The sequence below is a fragment of the Myotis myotis genome, unplaced genomic scaffold, assembly GCF_014108235.1.
Source record: "Myotis myotis isolate mMyoMyo1 unplaced genomic scaffold, mMyoMyo1.p scaffold_m19_p_14, whole genome shotgun sequence".
NCBI classification, from domain to species: Eukaryota; Metazoa; Chordata; class Mammalia; order Chiroptera; family Vespertilionidae; genus Myotis; species Myotis myotis.
In genome coordinates, this window is record NW_023416318.1 from 28,858,071 (window position 1) to 28,881,372 (window position 23,302).

At 40.6% G+C, this 23,302-nt stretch overlaps 1 protein-coding gene across 1 annotated transcript in view; it reads left to right on the forward strand.

The window, feature by feature from the left end:
• FSHR (follicle stimulating hormone receptor) overlaps nt 1–23,302 on the forward strand; it is a 134,436-nt gene that overhangs the window by 38,108 nt on the left and 73,026 nt on the right. The gene's annotated exons all lie outside the window — the stretch shown is intronic.

The following is a 23,302-nucleotide window of genomic DNA, read 5'->3' on the forward strand; positions in this document are numbered from 1 at the left end:
CAGCAGCTGCAGGGTGTCTGTGGGAGAGGCCTCCTCATACATGATCCTAATCAGTAAACCTGCCATCCTGGGCAATGACGGCTGCCTCCTCCACTGTCGGGGCGCTCAGACACAAAAGCCACCAGAAAATGATATTTTTCACCTTCTTTTGAGACCTGAACAGAGGAACAAATCACTGTCTCTTTCCCTTGGAGAGAAGAGAAATCGTCTAATAATACTTTCCCCAGCCAACCAGAGAAACAGAGTAACCAGCTGAGCTGCACGCTGAGGATTATTCTTTCAGCAAAAACTATGATCGGTCTGCATTCAAAGACCAAAAGCAAAAACACCTGAGGAGAAGAATGGACAGTGGATTAAAACAAAACTTGTCCTCACCAATTTTCCTCACAGGACCAGCTGAAAAAGAACAGGAGGCAGAGCAGGCACTGGGAAGGAAGGAAATGATGGTTGGTTATACAATGGCCCTGTGTCTGTCAGAGAAGGTTCTGGGGCTACCATCTCTCCTACATTCAGAACATGGGCTCTCACATGCATCATAATGTTTCAATGAGGACAAGATGGTGACAACTAATTAGGACAAAAACAAGTGGGGGTGGGGGGTCTTCCCACAGTCAAGTTACATAGCCAAAGGCATGTGTGAAGCAAGACTCAGCACTCCCCCTCCCCTTTCTTTTATTTTAAGGAATCACTGTGTATTCATAATCATTGTGTGTTCATAAAGCTAAGTGCTATAACAAGCAACCTTGACAAATCACAATGGCTTACATGACAAAAAATTTTATCTCCTTCCAGCCAAGTCCCTGGCTGGGTAGCTCGTCCACTGATTCCATTGCCAGAATTCCAAACAGCCCACCATGATGCAAGGGGGCTGGAAATGTTGTCTCTGGCTGGGCAGCGATCTCCAGTCCAAATGTCCGCACGGTGGGAGGGTAGCACAAGAAGCAACTCAGACATAACCTGGTATGGTTGGAAACTGTATGAATTTGTTAAATGTGGGGAGGCTGAATTGACTGATAGGCATTTGTGATCACCTGCTCTATGCAAAGTTCTATACCACCTGTTGTAAGGAAGACAGAGAAAATAGAACCCACAATCCTTAAAAGGCTTAAACCTAATGATGGTGGCAAAGATGCAATCAGCTAAAAATTAACTATTATGTTGAACCTCTGCCCATTCCATTTTTCTTGAATTGTGTCAGCTAATTTACTTGTATGGACTATTAGTGAAAGTCATATATCTACCTAAAAATAAATGATTTACAAGACAAGTACTCTTCACAGAAGAGTTCTATTGAGGAATTTAATGAGCAGAGGCAATCTACTAAGTGATAATGAATCAGCATTAGGGCCAGACAGCTTATGTTCAAATCTTGAGTTTGTCACTTCCCAAAATATATATGCTCTGTGCCTCAGTTTTCTCACCTATGAAATGAGAATGGAGACTGTTCCTACACTACAGTTATTGAAAGAATAAGCTGAGTTATAAAGGTAAAGCACATAGAACCATGCTTGGCAGGGAGTGAGCATTAAGTTACTGTTGGCTATTATTACTGGGCAATGTTGTATTAAATATAAAGGGTGCAGACCACATGGAAACATGAAGTCTTGTGTGACTCAGTGTGAAAACCATCAACATCCAAATCTTGCTCTCAAATGTACCTTCCTGGCCTCCTCTTGTTCTGACCTCAAGCACTTCCCCTGGGCTGGCCACCTTGATGGCCCTGCTCCCCTAGACTGTTTTTTTTCTTCCTCCTCAACTCTGGTCCCACCTAAATAGCCTTGTCTTAATTTCCTAGAACAAGTGGAAAATTTTTAATCTTTATTGAAGGACTAGAGCAGTGATGGTGAATCTTTTGAGCTTGGTGTGTCAGCATTTTGAAAAACCCTAACTTAACTCTGGTGCCGTGTCACATATAGAAATTTTTTGATATTTGTAACCATAGTAAAACAAAGACTTATATTTTTGATATTTATTTTATATATTTAAATTTATATTTAACAAAGAAAAATCAACCAAAAAATGAGTTCGCGTGTCACCTCTGACACGCGTGTCATAGGTTCGCCATCACTGGACTAGAGGCCTAGTGCACAAAATTTGTGCACTCAGAGGGGGTCCCTCAGCCTGACTTGCACCCTCTCACAGTCCATGAGCCCTTGGGGTATGTCTGACTGATGCAGAGGCAGCAGAGGCTCCCGCCACTGCCACTCTGCTTGCCAGCTGTGAGCCCAGCTCAGGGCTTCTGGCTGAAAGCGCTCCCCCCTGTGGAAGCACACTGACCATCAGAGGGCAGCTCCTGCATTGAGCATCTGCCCCCTGGTGGTCAGTGCACATCATAGTGACCAGTTGTTCCCCTGTTTGGTTGATTTCTATATTAGGCTTTTATTATATAGGATATCATATCCTTTTTCTAATTTGAAATTTCATTTTCCTAATGTGACAGAGTTGCTTTCCATCTTCCCTTCATGTGGAAAGAAAGCAATTTCTGAGGGATTACGGAGGGCTGCTTAGAAGTGCTATTGAGCTGTGCCGGGTGTGACTGGTGCAGGATGCTTTCCATGGCAGGTGGTTTTCTCTTTATTTGACCAGCTCTCATACCCAAAACTATAGTTGCCCTATTTCCCCTCCTTTTCCCAACTTTTCTAACTGTCCATTTGGTCCTAACTGTCCATTTGTTCCACTCCTGGCACAAATTAGGTTATAAATATTTATGGAATGGATGTGTGAATGACCCTTCAATACTCCATATACACTGAGTGGCCAGATTATTATGACTACCTCCCCAGTACTTTGTTGGGCCACCTTTTGCCTTCAACACTGCAGTGATTCTTCTTGGCATTGACTCCACGAGATGTTGAAAGGTGATGCGAGGAATCTGACACCAAACCTGATAAATAGCTCTGTCCAGTTCTGTGAGATGTAATGGTTGTGCAACCAGCTGCCTGATGGCTCTTTTGACTTCATCCCATAAATGCTCAATTGGATTGAGATCTGGTGATTGTGGGGGCCTAAGCAAGGTAAAGTCTGCCTCATGTTCTTGAAACCACTCCTGCACAATACAAGCACCGTGGCGTGGCACATTGTCTTATTGGAAGAAGCCATCTCCATTGGGATACACCATCAACATGATAGGATGAACTTGATCAGCAGTGATACTTAGGTATGTTGTGCTATTCAGACATTGTTCCACATGAATTAAAGGGCCCAAATCATGCCAGGAAAACATGCCCCAAACCATAACACTGCCCCACCAGCTTGAAGGGTTGTACTCATGCATGTGGGGTGTATGCTTTCATGCTGTTTCCGCCAAATTCTCACTCTGCCATCTGCATGATGCAGCTGGAAACGTGCTTCATCGGACCACATGACTTTTTTCCAATGATCAACTGTCCAATCCTTGTATTCCTGTGTGAATTGGAGAAGTTTTATCTTGGTAACTACAGACAGCAAAGGTGTTCAAACAGGCCTTCGGCTTCCATATCCCATATGATGCAGTGTATGGCTAATTTGCCTACAATGTCAGGTGGGCATAATAATCTGGCCACTCAGTGTATAGTTAGCTATCTAAACTATTGACCCTCATCACAGTTACCTTCACCTTAGGCCAGAACTTGCCCTTCCATTTGAGAACTCTCCATGTTCTCAAAAGCAGACCCAAACTACTCTCCCTCTGCAGTATGCCTCTCTCTGTTTTGCTTTCATTTCTGAAATCCTCCATACTCAGCTGTTACATGATAGATTCTTGGCATAGAATTATAGATTGGACATAGTCAACATTTAATGAGCTTCCCCAGCCCTCTGCCTACTTTATAACTAGATCTCAAGATGCCAACATTCTAAGCTAGGTTTGGTTTACACGTATAGACCAAAGCAAGGGCTAAGGAGACAAAAGGCATGTGAGAGTTGGAAGGTAAATACACTCAAATATTGATATGTACTGATGTGTCCAGGTGAGGAATGTGTACTCAACATGAATCTCAATATGCGTTTCATAGCCACGGTGGGAGAAAAGAAAGGGCTCCATCTTTGTAGTCAGAAATGCCTTCCCTGAAACTCATCTCTTCTGCCGAATAATTGTGTAAACTTGGGAAAGTCACCTCACCTCTCTCAACCCCAATTTCAGTGGATAGCTGTTCTTGCTTTGTGGGGTTATCAAGAGAACTACAAAGTACGTATGTAAAGCCCCCCACCCCCATATACCAGTAGTTCTTGCCACATAGTACATTTCCAATAAAAGACAGTGATGGTTAAGAATTTTTTGATTAACCATTGTCAATCAGTTTTCTCTTGTACAATCATAGATGGAGCAATTATTGTTTGATATGTACTTATTTTTTTAATATATTTTATTGATTTTTTATAGAGAGGAAGGGAGAGGGAATAGAGAGTTAGAAACATCGATAAGAGAGAAACATTGATCAGCTGCCTCCTGCACACCCCCCACCGGGGATGTGCCCGCAACCAAGCTACAATCCCTTAATCGGAATCGAACCTGGGACTCCTCAGTCCGTAGGCTGACGCTCTATCCACTGAGCCAAACCGGTCAGGGCCAATATGTACTTATTAAACAGCTCTTATTTTCAAGATACCAAATGAATAAAATACAGTGCCTTTCCTTCTGGGGCTACTTATGATAGACTACACATACTCCAGGAAGATGTGCAATGACACATTTACACCAAGGAGTCAGTGACTGCATCAGAGATGTCTGGAGAGACAGGATTGAAGCATGAGGGAAAAAGAGAGAGTGTTCCTGTGGTTGGCTCAAGAATAGGGATCTGAGTGCATAGGGAAGGATGAAAACAAGGGAAGACAAGATTCAATGATAAAAGTCAATTTTATAATTTGGCTGGGGGCTAAGCTTACCATTCAGGCCTAGACACTTATAAAGGGAGGTGGGTTGGGAGAGAGCCTTATCTTCACATCCTTGAAATCTCTAACAACAACCACATGGTATTTAATAGTTACCCAGAATCGCTTCATTTGACCTTCCTAATAACTTTGTCAGAAGGCAGAGCAGATGATCATATACCCACTTTACAGAAAAGGAAACTGAGGTCTGGGTGGATTAACTGATTTGCTTACGGCCATGCAGTTCACTTTCGAGGTAAGGTCTAGCTTTGCTGAATGACAGAAGGAGGGGGTACCCTCAGCTTGCCACGAACCTCTTCTGTGTCAGCATTCAACTCTCATTTCCACTTGGAAGAACTTACCAGCCCCACAAGGTGAATTAAGGTCAGTACATCCAGACGCATCTGAGCTTTGTTTATCTGACTGGTGACCTTGAGTCCTGCAGCTCCCAGCTGGATGGCAGGGGGGCATAGCTTACAAAGACAGAGGTGCTTTGTTCTGAAAGACTAAGTGTATCAGTGTTGAGATTGAGATGGGACATTTGGGGAGTGAGAACCAACAGGCACATTGATGAGAGTTAGTTTGCAGAGCCTGATCTTTCTGAGGAAGCAGAAACTTCAACTGTTTTTCTCATTTAAATCTTTTCCACTTATTTTTTTTTTTCTCAGCTTCCTGACTTTTGAAATGTAATTGCCAACTTCTGCTTTTAAGCACAGAAGGGGAGGCATTTGGTCTTCTAATGCATGAAGTGACCTTAAGTAAGCTCTCTTGGGACCATAGCGTTTTCACTGAACTTAGGAAAGAGGTCTCACTCCCCCCAAGCCCCCCACATCCCTGGCCCCACACACACATACACGACATCACTACCACCACCACCACCACCACCACCACCACCACCACCACCAAGGAAACTACCCTTGCTCTTTCAGTGCAGGCTGACCGTTTTTGCTCTTTAAGACCATTCCTGATATTCAGATAAACCCAATTACCTTGGTTAAACTACACTCAATCTTTAAGCATTGTGTTATGTTTCTTTGAGAAGCATCAAGTGTGACTGGCCCCAAATGCTCATCCCCTGCAATTACCCTGTCCAGGATTGATGGCTTGAACCCTTTCCCCCAAAGTCTTAGTATCTATTAATTTTTTTACTCAAAACAAATATTTCTATCTGTTACCTGGATTCACTGAACTTTACTTCTGAAGTCTCCACTGCCAAATCCTTTTACCCTCCACATGCCCCACATAGTTTTGGAGATCTGTTCTCCTATCTACTCCATCTCCCTCCTCCCCCTGCCACACACCCAGAGGAGCTTCGGGCATTTCAGGGCCAAGCAGGGCTGGACCAGCTAGATTGCCTGGGTGGGTGGGATGACTGCACCCTTCTCTATCTGCCCTATTCCTTCCAAAAAAAAAGAGCCATGTGAAGCAACTGAGTCTTCACATTCATGGCATCCTCCAGTCCCTTATCATACTATCCCACAGGCCCTTGGGAATAAAATATATCTCTCTAAAAGCCTTTTTTCCCTTATTAACTCTGTAAATCAACTTGCTTCCATCAAAGTTACAGATTGACTGGAATGCAAAGAACAGAAACATTTCTCTTTCTTCACGTTCCCTTCTATGTAAAGGAAAAATCTTGATGGATATGAAAGAGAATGGAAGCAGAATGACTCTCAGAGCAACTTTCCAATGTGAATTATTATAAACTCTGGCTAAACAAAAGCACCACCATGTTTCTACCCTTACCCTCCTTCACAAAGAATTCTGGCTCCGGGGGCCTCTCCATAGCACAACTGGTTCCTACTCAATACAAAGCAAGTCTCTGCCTGTACTGCAGGGAAATGGCAACAGCTGACCAGAAGGTCAAGGTGTGCCTGTTAGTCTGACCAGCCTTCTGGGATGCTGGAGAAACGCAATTTGCCAGTTTCAAGGACCATCCCTTTCTCTGAGGGGTCACTGGGGTCAGGGTCAGCATCTTGCAAAGATTAAATCTACTTTAATCTTCCTCCATGTGAGGGTTTGCTACATAATGACCTTTTCTATTGTCAAAAGAAAACTCAGAGGGCTTTATTGATATTAATATTTTATTAAGCAAGAAACAAACTGTTCACACACAGGGATAATTCAAACCTGAGAATGGTATGACTCTCAGAGGGAGGATGCTACAGGATGGCTTATAAAGTGAAAATGAAGACACCAATTAACCTTTACAATGATTGGTTATTACAATGAGGGTTTCCAGACGGCAGGGGATTGGTTAAAACTGATTATCTTATATCATTTTAGGAAGATGACTTCAGTTTCACTTATGATTATCAGAAGCACTTACAAGAAATAACCTAAGTTAAGTCTCTCTTACACTCATGAAATGTGCTAGATTAAGTTTCACTTATGTGGTTTAACTGTTTTTGTTTTTTTTTTCTGTTAAAGGGATCATCAAGCCTGGTCTCATTTTATTTTATTTTAACACTAGAGGCTCGGTGCACAACATTCATGCACTGGGGAGGGGGGGGTTCCCTCAGCACGGCCTGCACCCTCTTATAGTCTGGGACCCCCTGGGGGATATCCAGCTGCCGGCTTCTAAGCCAGCAGTAGGACATCCCCCGAGGGGTCCTTAGCACCGTCACTGCGCTCGCCAGCCATGAGCCCAGCTTCTGGCTGAGTGGTGCTCCCCCTGTGGGAGCACACTGACCACCAGGGGGCAGCTCCTGCATTGAGTGTCTGTCCCCTGGTGGTCAATGCACATCATACCGACCGATAGCTCCACCGTTTGGTTGATTTGCATATTAGCCTTTTATTATATAGAACTATTCTCTCTGGCACGATCACTGATATTGTCATCTCCCCCAAACATTTACAAACTGAAATCACAATGGTAATGGTGAATTCCTTCTATGTCACTCAAATCACAGTAAAAGGGAAGAAAATGTAGCTGTTGGTGTCCTCTACTTGCCCTGCTGTAAGTTGATCTCTTTTTATTCCAAATTTCACCCAAAGCAAAGAATGGTATGGGCTTTCTTATGTCTGATCTGCCACATCATGAGAAAGAAACCCTGGACCTTATATAGATTACTACTAGTAGTGGCCCAGTGCACCGATTCGTGCACATTGAAAGGAAATTAATTAAAAGTTGGTGGGCAGGGCAGGACTTGGCAAGATGAGCAGGACACACCCTGGAGCCAATCTCCCATGGTCCCTCCCCAGCCGGCCACACCTGGCGCAGCACTGGGGCTCAAAGGGCATCTGCAGAGTGAGCGGGTTCCCTACGGCAGGTGGGGTCCCTCGGCCTGACCTGTGGGGGTCGGGCTGAAACCAGCAGTCTGACATCCCCTGAGCGGTCCCAGAGTGTGAGAGGGCACTCTGCAAAGTTGCTGTTGCTTGGCAGCTCCTGTGTTGAGCATCTGCCCCCTGGTGGTCAGTGCATGTCATACCTACCGACTGGCTGGAGACAGACCATGGGAGATTGGTTGGTTGGTCGGACGGTTGCTTAGCCTTTTATATATATAAATTATTTCATTAATATCCAGAGTCACTGGCGTAGAGATTTCTGCTACCCAGCCCCGCCACTCTACTTTCACCCTCACTTAACAAGACAGGAGCAGGGCCTCTCTGCTGATGAGCCACTCATTAGAGTAGACCACCAGCTCTGTGGGGATGCCATCTCCAATGTGCCCTCTGCTCTGAGATGTTACCTTCAACCTGTGACGAGCTGAGATATTAGGCACTACCTACGATGAGTGCTGAGGTCCATGTCTAGTGAGAGGGGCTGCAAGTTTTCAGCTTTGGAAAAGGTGGGCAGAAGGGAGCCTTCATGGTCCTACCTGAAGCAGGCCCTCCTTTTGTTTCTAAATCTTGTCTTGCAACCAATGTGTGAGAGATTTGCCCATCCTTTTTTTTTGATATGAGGCTGAGTTGATGTATGATCCTTTAATTTCTGTAGGAAAAAGAGCCTGACAAATTATTAGAAGAGCCATGCCAACATTTCAGTATCAGCCCTTTCCTAGAAATCCTCAATGGTTCACATGTCTTCTTGAGTCAGGAACCAAACCAGCAACCTTTTGATGCATGGATTACACCCAACCAACTGAGTCACAATGGCCAGGACTGCTACATTGTTTGAATTTAAAAGATTAAAGCAGTCTTGCATTCTTGAGATAAATACCGCTTGCTCATTGTATGTAATTCTTATTATATGTTGCTGGATTTGATTTGTAGTATGTTGCTAAAGATTTTTATGTCTGTTCATGAGGGATATTAGTCCACAGCCTTCTTCTTTTGCATTATCCATATCTAGTTTTTGCTATATGAATTTTAGGATCAGCTTCTCAGGATGCAAGGTCAACAAGTAAAAATTATTTTTACTTCAAATTGACAATGAACAATGAGAAAGCAAAAATAAAATCCAATACTATTTGCAACGGCTCAAAAAGTTTTAAAATACTTAGGTATAAATCCATAAAATAGAAACAAAATTTATATCCTGTAAGCTACAAATGCTGATGAAAGAAATAAAAAGAAGGCCTAAATAAATGATGAGATATACTATATTGTATTTATAATTGGAAAATGTAATACATTTAAAATGTCAATTCTCCCCAAATTGATCTATAAGGTAACACAATTCCAATCAAAATCCCAGCAGGATTTTTTGTAGTTACAGATTAGAGCTTGTTCTGACATTTACATGAAAAGGCAAAGAAATTAAAATAACCAAAATAAATTTGAAAAAGAACAAAATCAGAGAATTCACATTATCCAGTTTTAAGATTTACTATACTACTACAGTAATCAAGAAAAATATGGCATTGACAAAGAGATAGGCACATAGATTAATGAATCAGAATAAAGAGTCCAAAAATAGATCCACACAATTATGGCTGATTTTTGACAAAAGTGCAAAAGCAACTCAATGGAAAATAATAATCTTTAAACAAATAGTGTTGGCGCATATGCAAAAATGAAAAAGAGAGAGAGAAAGAACCTTGACCTAAACTTCACACTTTTATTAAAAAATTAACCCAAACCCAATTTGGATCATAAATATAAATGTGCAACATAAAATTATAAAATTATGAGAAGAAAACATTGGAGAAAATTTCTATGACCTGGAGTTAGGCAGAGTTTTTAGAAATGACATTAAAGAAACAATTGATAAATTGGACTTTATCAAAATTAAAAACTTTTGTTCCATGTAAAATACTGTTAAAAGAGTAAAGACAAACTACAAATTGGGAGAAAATCTTTTTAAGCCACATATCTAAGAAGGGTATGTATCCAGAGCTCTCAGAACTCAACAGAAAGAAAGCAACAACAAAAAGTCAGGGTAAAGACTTAGACACTTCACTGAAGAAGATATAAGGATGACAAATAAGCACATGAAGATACGCTCAGCATCAGTAGCCATTAAGAAGATAATTAAAACCTCAATGTGATAAAACTGTACACCTATGAGGATAGCCAAAAACAACAAAACAAAACTGATACTACCAAGTGCTGACAAGGATGCAGTGCACCTGGATTCTCCTATACAGTTAGTGAGAATGCAAAATGGTAAAGCTGTTCTGGAAAACAATTTGGCAGGTACTTATAACTCTCTAATTTCAGTACTAATTATTTACCCTAAAAAAAATGAAAACAAACATTCACACAAAAACCTGCGTATTAATGTTTATTGTAGCCCTATTCAAAATTACCCCAAATGAAAACAACCCAAATGTCTTACAATGGGCGAATGAGTAAACTGTAGTGCATTCTATACAATAAATTGCTACTCAGCAACAGGAAAGAAAAAGCTATTGGCCTACACAACAAAATAGATAAATCTCAAGTGAACTATACTGACTGAAAAAAGCCAGTCTCGAAGGTTATATATTGTGTAATACCATCTTGGAAAGGCAGAACTACAGCAACAGAACACAGATCAGTGGTTGCCGGGGCTTAAAAGTGGGCGGGTCAGTGTGATTTCAAAGTTGTGGCATAGGGAATTTTATGGTGATGACACTGTTCTGTATCCCAATTGTGGTGGTAGGGGCTACATGAATCTATGCATGTGCTAAACTCATAGAACTCATAGAACTGTACACACACACACACACACACACACACACACACACTCAATTTTATTGTATGTTAGTTCTAAGAGATACACTTTATTACACTGCAGTGAGAACTAAAAGTGAAGTTCTGTGATAAACAACTTTAAACTATGGCTGTACATAATAGGTCCTCACTAAATGTTAGTTCATTTTCCCCACTCTGTCTTCCTCTTAGCCAAGGTCAAGCCCCGGTCCAGTGACCAGTGCCCCTACAAGCTAGAATCTGTGTGTTTTGCATAGTTCAGCACTAGAAAAGCCTGGCCGAGACTGTGCAGATCTGCACCCCACCACCTGCGACTCGGCTCCTCACCACCACGTTTTAGTGTAAAATTAGTGTAAAGGCCCTGTTTAACAGGAACATCTGTTGCTTCGACCAATGAGTGTTTTCAGAACAGGAAATGTCAAAAGTCAAGACACAGATTTTATTCTTAGAGTAACATGAAATGTATCTCCATGTTCTGGAAATTGGAGACAGACCCTCTGTTAAATGCAAGGTATCAATACTATTCTATCATTCCCGCAAAGCTGCGCTTTGCCACACACCATTACTCTAGGCATTATCATTTATAAATTTCAGCATTTGTAATGAAGGGTCCCTGTATTTCTATTGACCATTGCTATTTATATCTACCAATTAACGATTGTAGACAATTGCTTTGTTTCTATAACAGGTGAACTATTTATTCAGAATCTGCTCTGGGTTAGAAGTTAGTACCTAGAGAAGCATAATGTGAGCTTAATATTATTTTATGTTCTTTTGATGCAAAGCATAGGTATTTATCTTGATTTCTGGTGAAATCTCTAGTTCTTATTAGAAAAAACACACAATGCTAAATAATGCTTTCTTGTCATCCCCACAGAGGAAATTAAATTTTTCAGGGATGTTTCCCTGTCAAAATACATGTTGCTCTTAAAGATTAGGTATAGATATCATCAGGTTATTGCCTTGAAGATTAAATAATTCATTCTTCAAAACCCTATATTAAATAACATATTTATTATCTTGGGAGTGAATTTATATATAGGGTTGCATTCTGAGCACCGTCCTGTTCCTTTTTCTCTGTATCTATTTTAAATGGTTCTATGCATTTGTTCTTGTCTCTAACAGTGTTCATTTGAACATTCAACATTTGCATTTTACACAGTCAGTAAAAGATAATTATTCAAGGCATATGCTTTCTGATTAAACGTGTGGAGCTTCTAAATAGAAAACGGAAATTAGTTTTAAGTGCATTGCGAAATACTTAAATTTATCTTTGGTGCATGGTGCAGTGATCAGCTTTTCCTGTGGTGTTCCTGTGTTTCATTTTCACTGACTGTCATAGTCAGCCAGAGCCCATAGATTCTAGAAGGAAGTGTATCCCTGGTTAATCCTCTCACATCTTAGCAAAAGCAGCTCTAAACTGACCTTTATGTGACAGTCGCCTTTTATTATTGCATCTTGAGCTAAATGTTGTCAATAAATATCACAGTAAAATCAGGTTGACATTAACTGAGAGGACCAAAAGAACTGCTTTAGAGGCATAATATGTTTGCCATTGTATCAGATGCTGTCTGAGACCCTGGTGAATCATTAAAGTGGAATCCTCTTTATTCACTCTGACAGAGTAAGAGTAAGGGCAGCCCTCCTTCCATTACCGTCTATCCCCCCTACACCCTCTTTACCTCCCCACCCACCTTTGGCTCTGTAATCACCATACTCTTGTCTGTCTATGAAGTCTTTTGTTTTTTGTTTTGTTTAATCCCTTCACCTTTTTCACGCAGCCCCCTACCTCCTCCCCTCTGACAGCTGTCAGTCTGTTCTCTGTATCTATTGAGTCTGTTTCTATTATGTTTGTTAGTTTATTTCGTTTTTTAGATGGAAGGAGATTTGACTTGGCCAGGTGCCGCCCACTTGCTAGCCCCGTCCCCCGCTTCTGCCGTCAGTCGCCTCCCTCTGTGGGGCAACCAGTGGGATGATTGCCCCCCCTCCCCCACTCTCACTGCCTTGGCTGGCCTGGCACCGCCCACTCACCAGCCCCGCCCCCTGCTGTTGCCACCTATTGGGGCCTATGAGCTGGGGACAGCTCCTGCATTGAGTGTCTGCCCCCTGGTGGTCAGTGCACGTCATAGCAACTGGTTGTTCCAGTGGTTATTTTGCTGTTCAGTCAATTTGCATATTAGGGTTTTATATAGATAGATTCCATATACTCAGAAGATAGTACACAGACCTGTAGGATTTTAGTACATATATAACACAAGCCATTTATTAATGGTTAGGGCGTGGCTACTTTGAATTTATACACAGGAAGTAATAGAACATTTCACTAAAAAGGAAGTAGAGGTAGATTATGGAGTGCCTCAAATGGAAGACAAATAAGTTAAGACTTCTAAAGGCAATGGTGAGCAATTGAAGAAGCATATTTATGGCTTTTTTTTTCTTTTGCCTTGTCTTACTTTTGAGTAGGAGAGTGTCAAGGCAAGCAGTGTTAGGAAGAGCACTCTGATTATGGTAGATGAGACAGACTGGACAATAGAGACCAGAAGAGGAGGATCTGCTAGCAAGTCATAACCAAGGCTGCAGACATGTGGGAATGAGATCTGGCCTGGGTGGTGGCAGAGGGACGGAAAGGAAAGGGTAGGCTCAAGTGATTTTGACCTTTACTAGAGAAAAAGAAGGGCTAACTATTATTCAGTAATCCCTTAAGATGGTTTTCATTCTTTGTTGAGCACTTAACATAAAATTATCTCTTTTGCTTTAAACAGAATATGACTGAAATGGGAGAGCACTTGAAGAGGATTCTACTATATAACACATTGTAAAGTTTATCTGATAGGACCTTAGAGATCATCTGGTCCAACCTCCTCACTCCACAGATGGGGCTTGACTTTTCCCAATTACTTACATACCTAGTAGCAGAGCCAGCATAGAGCCCAGATTTCTAATCTTTTACCCTGGTGATCTTTCCTCTTCACTATGTTGCTTCTTCATGCTGAGCTTTTATATAAATGGGTTATAAATCAGGTATCAGATTCAGGTCAGAAGATGAATGTGAACAGGTGATAAAATGAATGTGAACAAGTGATATGATGTGGTATAGAGAGTAATTCCAGAACTACTCAGTGCAAACAAGGGATGGGGGAGTTGGGAATGAAAGCCTCAACAACCTTGATATAAAGGTTGTACAAAGGAAGAGATAAAGTCAGCAGTGATATACAGTTAGCAGTAGTGCCTACATTGCTTTCCTCAGCCCAGGACAGATGTTGAGATAAGGGAACATAAATGGAAATAAAAGGAAAGCAGATTCAAAAGAGCTATTAGAAAGCCCTGTTCCCTGAAAGATGATAAAAGTGAGGAATCGCCACTCTGGAAAGGTTGTGGAGGGGAAATCGTGGAAGCTCAGGGCACAGTGAGATGTCATTGGAGCTGGGCTCTGAGTGGCGCCTGCCTCATGAGTTTCTCTCTTGTAAACATAAACTTTCCCTCCTAAATGAAACATCCTGGCATTATAAGTTGACACAATAGCTTGTGCCAGAGTCTACATAGAATAGATTATCCAAAAATTTAGCTGAGTAGATGGTCTAATGGAAACAACATCTACAAAATTGGACCACCCCTCTCCAGCCATTCTGGTAGCAGGTAGACAATCCACATGGCTGAGCTCCTGACTTGCAAATGTTTCTGGAAATCCTAAATGATGCCAAAAGGTAAAGCCAAATTACCCTTCCTGTTCTAAATTCCTCAACAGCCATGTAATAAGAACTAAATAACAGGGGAGAAAATAGGCATACGAATGCTTGTCATGCCTTTCCTTCCATTCATTCTCCCATCTACACTAATAAAAGAGAAAAATGGTAATTGGCGTACGACGCTACCCTTTTCATTGGCTAATCAGGGCTATATGCAAATTAACTGCCAACTAAGATTGGCAGTTAACTGCCAACAAGATGGCGGCTAATTTGCATATGTAGGCACAATGCAGGGAGGTGAAAGGGAAAGCAGGAAGAAGCCCCCTGCCACTGACAGTGATCGGAAACCCAGGGGGGAGCTAAGAGCTGGGGGGCCGCCTTTGCCCTGCCCCCCAGCCATGATCAGAGAATCAGGTGCCTTTGCCGCTCTGGCCAGTGATAGCAGGAAGTAGGGGTGGAGCCAGCGATGGGAGCTGGGCACGGTCGAAGCTGGCAGTCCTGGGAGCTAGGGGTCCCTTGCCTGGGCCTAAAGCGAAGCCCACAATCGCGGGGCCGCTGCAGCTGCGGGTCCTGCTGCCCGGCCTGGACGCCTCAGACAGAGGCGTCCTGCAGGGGCAGGGGCGGAGCCTGCAACCGCGGGGAGCTGGGGGTCCCCTGCCCAGGCCTGACACCTCTGCCGGAGGCCTCAGGCCTGGTCAAGGGGCCGATCCAGTGATTGGTGATCGGAGGGTGATGAGGGTCAACTCCTCTGGCCGAGGCAACAGGCCTGGGCGCGGGGCTGGGGGTCCCCTGCCCAGGCCTGATGCCTGGGCCAGAGGCATCAGGCCTGGGTGGGGGGTGGAGCCGGGGATTGGTGGGATATGATGGTCCCCTTGCCCAGGCCTGAAGCCTGGGTCAGAGGTGTCAGGCTTGGGTGGGGGGTGGAGCAAGCGATCAGAGGGAGATGGGGGTCCTCTGCCCAGGCATGATTCCTGGGCCAGAGGCCTCAGGCCTGGGTGGGGGCCAGAGCCAGTGATTGGGGGGAGATGGGGGTCCCCTGTCCAAGCCTGACACCTCTGGCGGAGGCGTCAGGCCTGGGCAAGGGGCCAATCAGGTGATCGGAGGGTGATGGGGGTCTATGCCTCTGGCCGAGGCATCAGGCCTGGGCAAGGGGCAGAGCCAGCAATCGGAGGCGTCTGGGGGTCCCCTGCCCAGGCCTGATTCCTGGGCCAGAAGCATCAGGCCTGGGCTGGGGGCAGAACCAGTGATGGGGGGAAATGAGGGTCGCTTGGGCAAGGGGCCGATCCTGCGATTGGAGGGTGATGGGGGTCAACACCTGAGGGCTCCCAGTATGTGAGAGGGGGCAGGCTGGGCTGAAGGACACTCCCCCCCACACACACACCCAGTGCACGAATTCTGTGCACCGGGCCCCTAGTTATGTTCATAATACTTTTTCTCTCAGAGACAAAGCATTACAAAGGATGACCAACTCAGAAATCATAGCACATTGATCAAGATGGATTTAGTAGGGTACAACCAGCAAATCACTAGCTTTACTACCACTGCCAGGCAAGCCTACTCTGTTGACGCATTTTCCCCCACCCCAGATGAAATAGGGGGCAGGCATAACTGTTCCAGGCTCATAAATGTAATGAAAGGCCACTGTTATCTATTATTAAATGTCTACTCTCCTCTGATTTAAAACTTCCCTATTCCACTGCTTGGGCCTGCTTCGGACTCAAAAATCTACAACTGGTGAGGAAGGAACAGTTTCTTCTCTCATTCTTATTCCACCTCCTTCCCCAGTTGCTGCTGACTCTGGCCTCACCTGGGTTGGGCCCAGGAAGGAGAGAGACTAGAGGTAAAGGCACTGGAGGTAACGCTGCTGGTACAGTGGCCCTCTGGCTTTGGGACCCTCTGGTGTGACGCATGGGCTCCTCGGGATTCCTCACACTAGAGACCTCCACCTGTACTCCCCGGAGATTGATTCCCCTGCCCCGGGCTTCCAGCAGTCCACTCCCCGCAAGCTCTCTTTGGGGTCAGTTTATTATCAAAATAAGTCCATTTTCCTCGGGCTAAGCAGTCCAGCTCTCTTCTGCAGGGTCCAGATTTGGCTCCTGGGAAAGCCACACCTTCGTCTATGGAAAAACAGCTCCCTCCCAAAGCAGCTGGCCTCTTCTGACCTTTAGAGGTCAGCCTCGTCATGTTTCAGTCCCTATATCTCCCCAAATTGCAAGAAATGCGTGTCAACCCCTATAATTTGTTCTCCTAATACCTCCCACATTTGGCTTACGGTGAGGGACAAGTGCCCACTCCACACCATGGAAAAGGGGAGACAAAGAACATTGACATGGCTGTCCCTCAAGGGAGACTTCGCAACCACCAATGCATCCTTGGCATTTGTGTATACAGCCTAAATGTGTGCTAAAGGGCGAATGCTAACTGCACTCACATTAAGGTAAGGAACACATCTGTTTAGTTGTTCTAAACAGTTAAGACCCACGCCAAAATGTGGAAAACTTTTGTTTTTAAGTTTAATTGTAAGTCAAATTGTATATAGAAGCCACCTCTTCCTACCTTGGTACCTCTTTCCTGCTATTCCCTTCCCCACAGGCTTCAAGACCCATGTATAACAACAAGGAAAATGTAAACAACTGGATGTCCAAATGATTTTGACAGTAGGTAGTCATCAGCTGGGTCACGGTAAATAGCCAAATCAAGTTATTTTAAATCTTTATTTTTTCTGGATGATTTACTTATTTAGTTCAATCCACCTATTTGGATAGTTTTCATACACACATTTCCAGGAAGCTGATGAGGGTAAGTTTGACCTAAAAGTGTGAAGCACAAAAACTCTTGGCATTTTGAGGTCAGGAAGATGATCAATTTCTTTTTTGCATATCTTTTGCCAAGCTGTTCTCACTCTAATTTTTAAACTGGTGTGAAATTCAAAGACCACAGAGCCCAGTGTCATTTACACTTGGGCCATCATAAAAAGGCAGCTTTCTCAGAAAGAATATTGGCTGTTTTCCAGGTGGCCAGAGCTTTTTATGGGATTTTTTAAACTATTCTCCTTTAAGCCAAAAAGGGAAATTGAATTTAGCCAAGGGTGAATGAACTGCCCAAGATATGAACTGCTTCTAACAGACACATTCAAGGGATCCTAAAGCTTCCCAATTTCAGGAAAGAAAACAGTAAATCCCACCCACCTCATTTATCAGGGAAGAGATATTAAGTAACTTGCAATAGTAAAGAAAACATTTATTTTCACAGCCAGCTTGATAAGTTGTACATTTTTTTTAGAAATCGCCCAGGCACTTTATTCCATCTTCCCTGGTGGAGCAAAGGTGCCATCTGACAAGAAGGGTATGACACCACTTCTAAATAGCGCTCTCTCTCTCTCTCTCTCTCTCTCTCTCTCTCTCTCTCTCTCTCTCTCTCTTTCTCTCTCTCTGTCTCTCTGTTTAAAAAGAAATGAATAAATAAGTGATGCTTGGGATATGGCCTGGTGAGAATTTCAGTCTTGAGGAATTAATTACGAAATATTTCAAGCACAAAGTATATAGAATAATAAAAAGTAGAAAATATTATAGATATAGTTGTTTACCACTCTTTTTCCTCCTGTCACAGAGGTGAGCGCTATGATGATTTTGGTGCTGAATTTTCCTTTCCATAAATATGTATGCATCACTACACATGTTTTAATATATAAGCTTTATTATTATGCTGGTACAGGGAGGCCAACAGATCAGAAGGCTAATGCTACTGAAAGATAGTTTGTTACACTCACAGATCTAAGAGAAGAGTGCATACCACGCCAAGGAGGGGCACACGGAGAAGCACCAGGGTCAGTCAGGAAGCAGAGGGAGCCACAGGAAAACATGGCAGGAGTCATTATTTTGGCCTCCATTTAAATGAACAGAAAAAAAGAGGGTAAACAAGTTTAGAATTGGCTAGTTTGAATAGTTTCAGCAGACTATGGGGTGTAGGGACTCTCCTGTAGGGGTGATTGGGACAGAGGAATAGTGGCCCAGAGAGTAAGGGCTCCAGAAGGAAGGCGGCAGGGCATACAGGGTTCAGATTGGCTGTTTTGCAGATGAAAGGCACACTCACAGGCCAATCGTGAGCCAACTCTAGGAATTCGCCTTGGGAGGAGGAGTTCCTCCAAAGACACAAAGCCCCAATATATCAAAACATCAAAATAAAGAATAAAAAGATGACTCGTGCAAAACAGTATACTGTTTTATGTGGCAGGTTGTTAACCTTTACAAAAGTCATATCATTCTGTACATATTGTATACATCTCACCAAACTTTTTTTTTCTCAACATTATGCTTTGGGAATTTATCCACATTGCTGCATGCAGCTCAACTCAGTTCATTCCTTTTCACTGCTCTATAATTTGGCATTGTGTCAGTTTATTACTACTTATTCATTTGCTTATTCATCAGCATTTGTCTCCAGTTTTTTTACTATTACAAATGATGTTGCAGTGATTAATCTTTTACCTGCCTCCAGGTGCACATATGGCAGAGAGACCTGGAAATAACTAGGTCCAAGAGCATTTGTACCTTCATCTTTAATACATATTGCCAAACGGCTATTCAGAGTACATGTAGCAGTTTACCCTTCCATCAAGAGTACAGAAAATGTCCCATTGTTCCACTGCCTCTGCAGCTTTGTTATTATGAAGTGTTCCTTTTAATGTTTGCCAGTGAGATGGCATGTAATGGTATCTAATTAATGTTTAAATTTACATTCTCCTGGTTACTAGTGAATTTGAGCATCTTTTCATTTGTTTATTTGACATTTGCATTTTCTCTTATGTAAATTGACTGTTCACATCTTTTGCCAATTTTCTACAGGGTTGTATGTATTTTTGTTGTTGTTGTTACTTTGTAAAGTTCTGGTTGCTAACACTTTTTTAGTTGTATGTGTTGTAAATATCTTTCCCAAGTCTATATCTCATCTTATCAATTACTTCATGTATCTTTGTTTTACAGAAAATTTAAGTTTAATATAGTCAAGTGTATTGGAAATTTTCTTTCTAATTTTGCTGTGCAGTTTTTTGTGTCTTTTTAAAGAAAGTTTTCTAAACAGAATATTGTATTTTATTTAAAAGTTTTAATGTTTTGCTTTTTCCCATTTAGATCTTTAGTAAACCTAGAAGTGAGATTTTTAATATGGTAACAAAGAAGGATCTTATGTTATTTTTCCACTAGGATAAACAATAGTATCCCTTATTGATTAGTCCATATTTTTCTCCATTGATTTTTAATGCTACCTGGTCATTTGCCATTTCCTATATTTTATAGTCTATTCCTGTGTTTTTTATTCTCTTCCATTGATCTATTTCTTAATCCCTGTCAATACCACAGCATTTTAATCATTATAACTTCATAAAAATCCTATTACCTCACCTATAATTTCCCCAATCTTGTTTTACTACTTAAAAATTGTTTGGGCTATTCTTCCATCTGAATATTCATCAGCTAGTCAATTTCTATGCACACATATCAAAACAAAACAAAAAATATTGGGCCTTAGATGGGTCTTGCATTTAACTTATGTATTAATATTAAAATAGATATCTTCACAATATTGAGACTTCCCATTTAGAATGTGCTATTTTTGTTTGCTCAGGGCTTTTCTTAATGCTTTTAAATTAAATATTTGATTATGCTTGCTCCATAAATTGCTGTCTTGTTTTCTTAATGTCTTATTGTATAAGTTTTGTGGTCATTGTAACTGATATACTTTAAAATATTAAAAGAATGCAAATGATTTTGTGTACTAATTATAAAGCCAGATACCTTACTAGACTTTCTTATTAGTTCTAATAATAATCTTAGATTATTTTAAGAATAAAATTTCTTTGTTGTATAGACAATCATGTTACCTTTAAGTAAAGAAAGTTTTAAAATAAAAAATCCTAACATATATTTTTCTTCTTTTACTGTGTAGACAAGATATCTAGCACAACATTAAAGAAATATGTAATGGCATACATCCCTGCCTCATTCCTAATTTTAATGGAATGTGCCTAATATTTCACCATTGAGTATATTTATTGTAACGGTTGATAGACTTAATTCTTTAACAGATTAAGAATACTCCCCCTTCTCCTTATCTGTCAAAAGTTTTTATCATGGCCCTAGCCGGTTTGGCTCAGGGGATAGAGCGTCGGCCTGCGGACTGAAAGGTCCCAGATTCGGTTCTGGTCAAGGGCATGTACTTTGGTTGGGGGCACATCCCCAGTGGGGGGTGTGCAGGAGGCAGCTGATCCGATGTTTCTCTCTCATGGATGTTTCTGACTATCCCTCTCCCTTCCTCTCTATAAAAAAATCAATAAAATGTATTTTAAAAAAAAGTTTTTATCATGAATGGGTTGTTTTTATCAAATACATTTTCTATGACTCTTAATAAAATCATGTGGCTTTTCTCTCTTAATTCCTAATATGTGGAAATTTTCTTTAATAGAGTTTTCTGATATTTAACAACCCTTTAATTCTCGGACAAACCCAAACTGATGATGATGTGTTATTTGTTACCTCTATTGGATATATATTGGCACTATATTATTTCAGATTTTTCTATTTATTTATATTAATAAGTGAGACTGACTTAAATATTTTCATTCTTTTATTGTCTCTGTCTGGCTTTGTTACTGATGTTACACCAGCCACATAAAATGGGTTGAAGAGTATTCTCTTTTGCTAGTCTCTGGAATAGTTTGTGTATGATTGAGATTTTCTATTATTTTAAAGAGGTAGAATTTACTTTTTAAATCAGATGATGCTGACCTTGTTTTATGCTGGGTAGCTTTTAAACTACCAACCCAATTTGTTAATGTTTATAGATCTATTAAATTTTTCTATATCTTCTTGAGTCAGTTTTGGTTAAATATGTATTTCTAAGAAAATTGTCCATATTGTCTGATTTTTTCAAATCTAATGTTATAAAATTGTTCTTAGGTTTCTCTCATTTAAAACCCATTATACTGGTAGTTAAGTGTCACTTTTCACGTTTCTCACTGTTTTATTGTTGTTATTTTCTTGCTTAAAGTTAATATATTTTTATTCTATTAATCTTTCCAAAGAATTAGCTTTTGATTTTGTTAATACATTTCATTGTTTTTAATTAATTTCTACTCTTATCTTGATTATTTTTTCTCTTCACTTTCTTTAGATTTCTTCTCTCAAGGCATACTTAAACTTTGCACTGTGCTTTAATCTGTTAGACTCATTTACTTTATTTCTAAAATGAAAATTCACTAAGAATAAAGTTCCTTTTTCTTTTGCCTTTACTAATGTTCCTTATTTAAAAGAAATTTGCACACACATTTTATTTTAATTAATTACAGCTAAATCAATAAAGACATAACAAATTATCAGAAAGTTTCTGGTTAAAGCCTTCCATGATAGGTCAGGTTTGCAACTTTAAGTGATAAACAGTTTTCTTTAAAAAACATTCAAATAAGGTTACTTTTTTATAACAATCATTTTTAGTGTTAGATTTCTAAATCAAGAGTCCTTGAAACTATTGTAATAAAGTTTTCAATATTACAAGAAAGTTTCTTTACCCATCTTAGCATAAATTTATGTAGAAACTTAACCTTAAAATTGTGAAATACCACGTTTAGTATAGATTGAACTTAAATTCTACGTATCAAAGTAAGTTTAGCTGAGTGTTTATCTTCTCAAAACATTTTTATCAACAGTTTGTCATTTAATCAATTTTCTTAGTAAACTGCTTTTGAGTTTGCACCTTAAGTTCTGGCCACAAATGGAATAAATAAATATTGGATTTATAATTTTCTGTTTCCAGGATTCTGTTGTTCTTTCACTAGTTTCCTATGGAAGTGTAGCTCATTAATTTTCCATCTTTTTTCCTTTTTCTGGTATAACAGAACTACAAATTTCTCTATAAGTAACAGTTAAGCTACAACCCATAAGTTTTATATGTTGCATTTTAACTAAATTCCAAGTAATTCCTAATTTTTATTGTAATTTCTTCTTTGACCCGTATCATTTAAATGGATGTTTATTTTGTTTTGGTTTAGATTTTTCCATTGGGTGCACATGTGTTGGGGTGGGGAGGGGGGAGTTCATTTTATTTTCTTGTTGATTTCAAAGTAATTAAATTGCATCATTGTCAAAAAAATGATTTGTTTGATACCAATTTGTTTGTGACCTAGTTCTTAGTCAATATCTTGTTAGTATTTCTTATTAAGTAGGTAAGTTTTCCAATGATTATGAAAATCCACCTATTCAATAAGGAGCACTAATTTCTTAGTTCAGTATTCCTTCTTGCTTTTTGTTCTTCCTCACTGAATTAATTTTTCTTATTTATAAAAGAAGTCTTTTGCTAAAACTTTGTGGTTGTGGCTAATTAAATTTTTCTAAATGTGTCTTTAGCATCACATTTGAAAATAAACATTTTGTGATATAGTACTCTAAATTGGCAATTATTTTCTCTAATAATTCTGAAGATATGTTTACAGGTTTTCTAATTTTTAATTTGATGATGATATATCTTTTTCTCTCTGTTTGCATTTAAAATATGTTTATTGTCTACAGTTTTAACTAATAGATATCTGGCAGGGGATTTATTTTTGTTCCTGTCCTGGGCTTTGTTGAGATTTCTGAATCTGAGGATTTATGTCTTTTATAAATTATGAAAAATTTCCAGATTATATTTCATTGAAAATT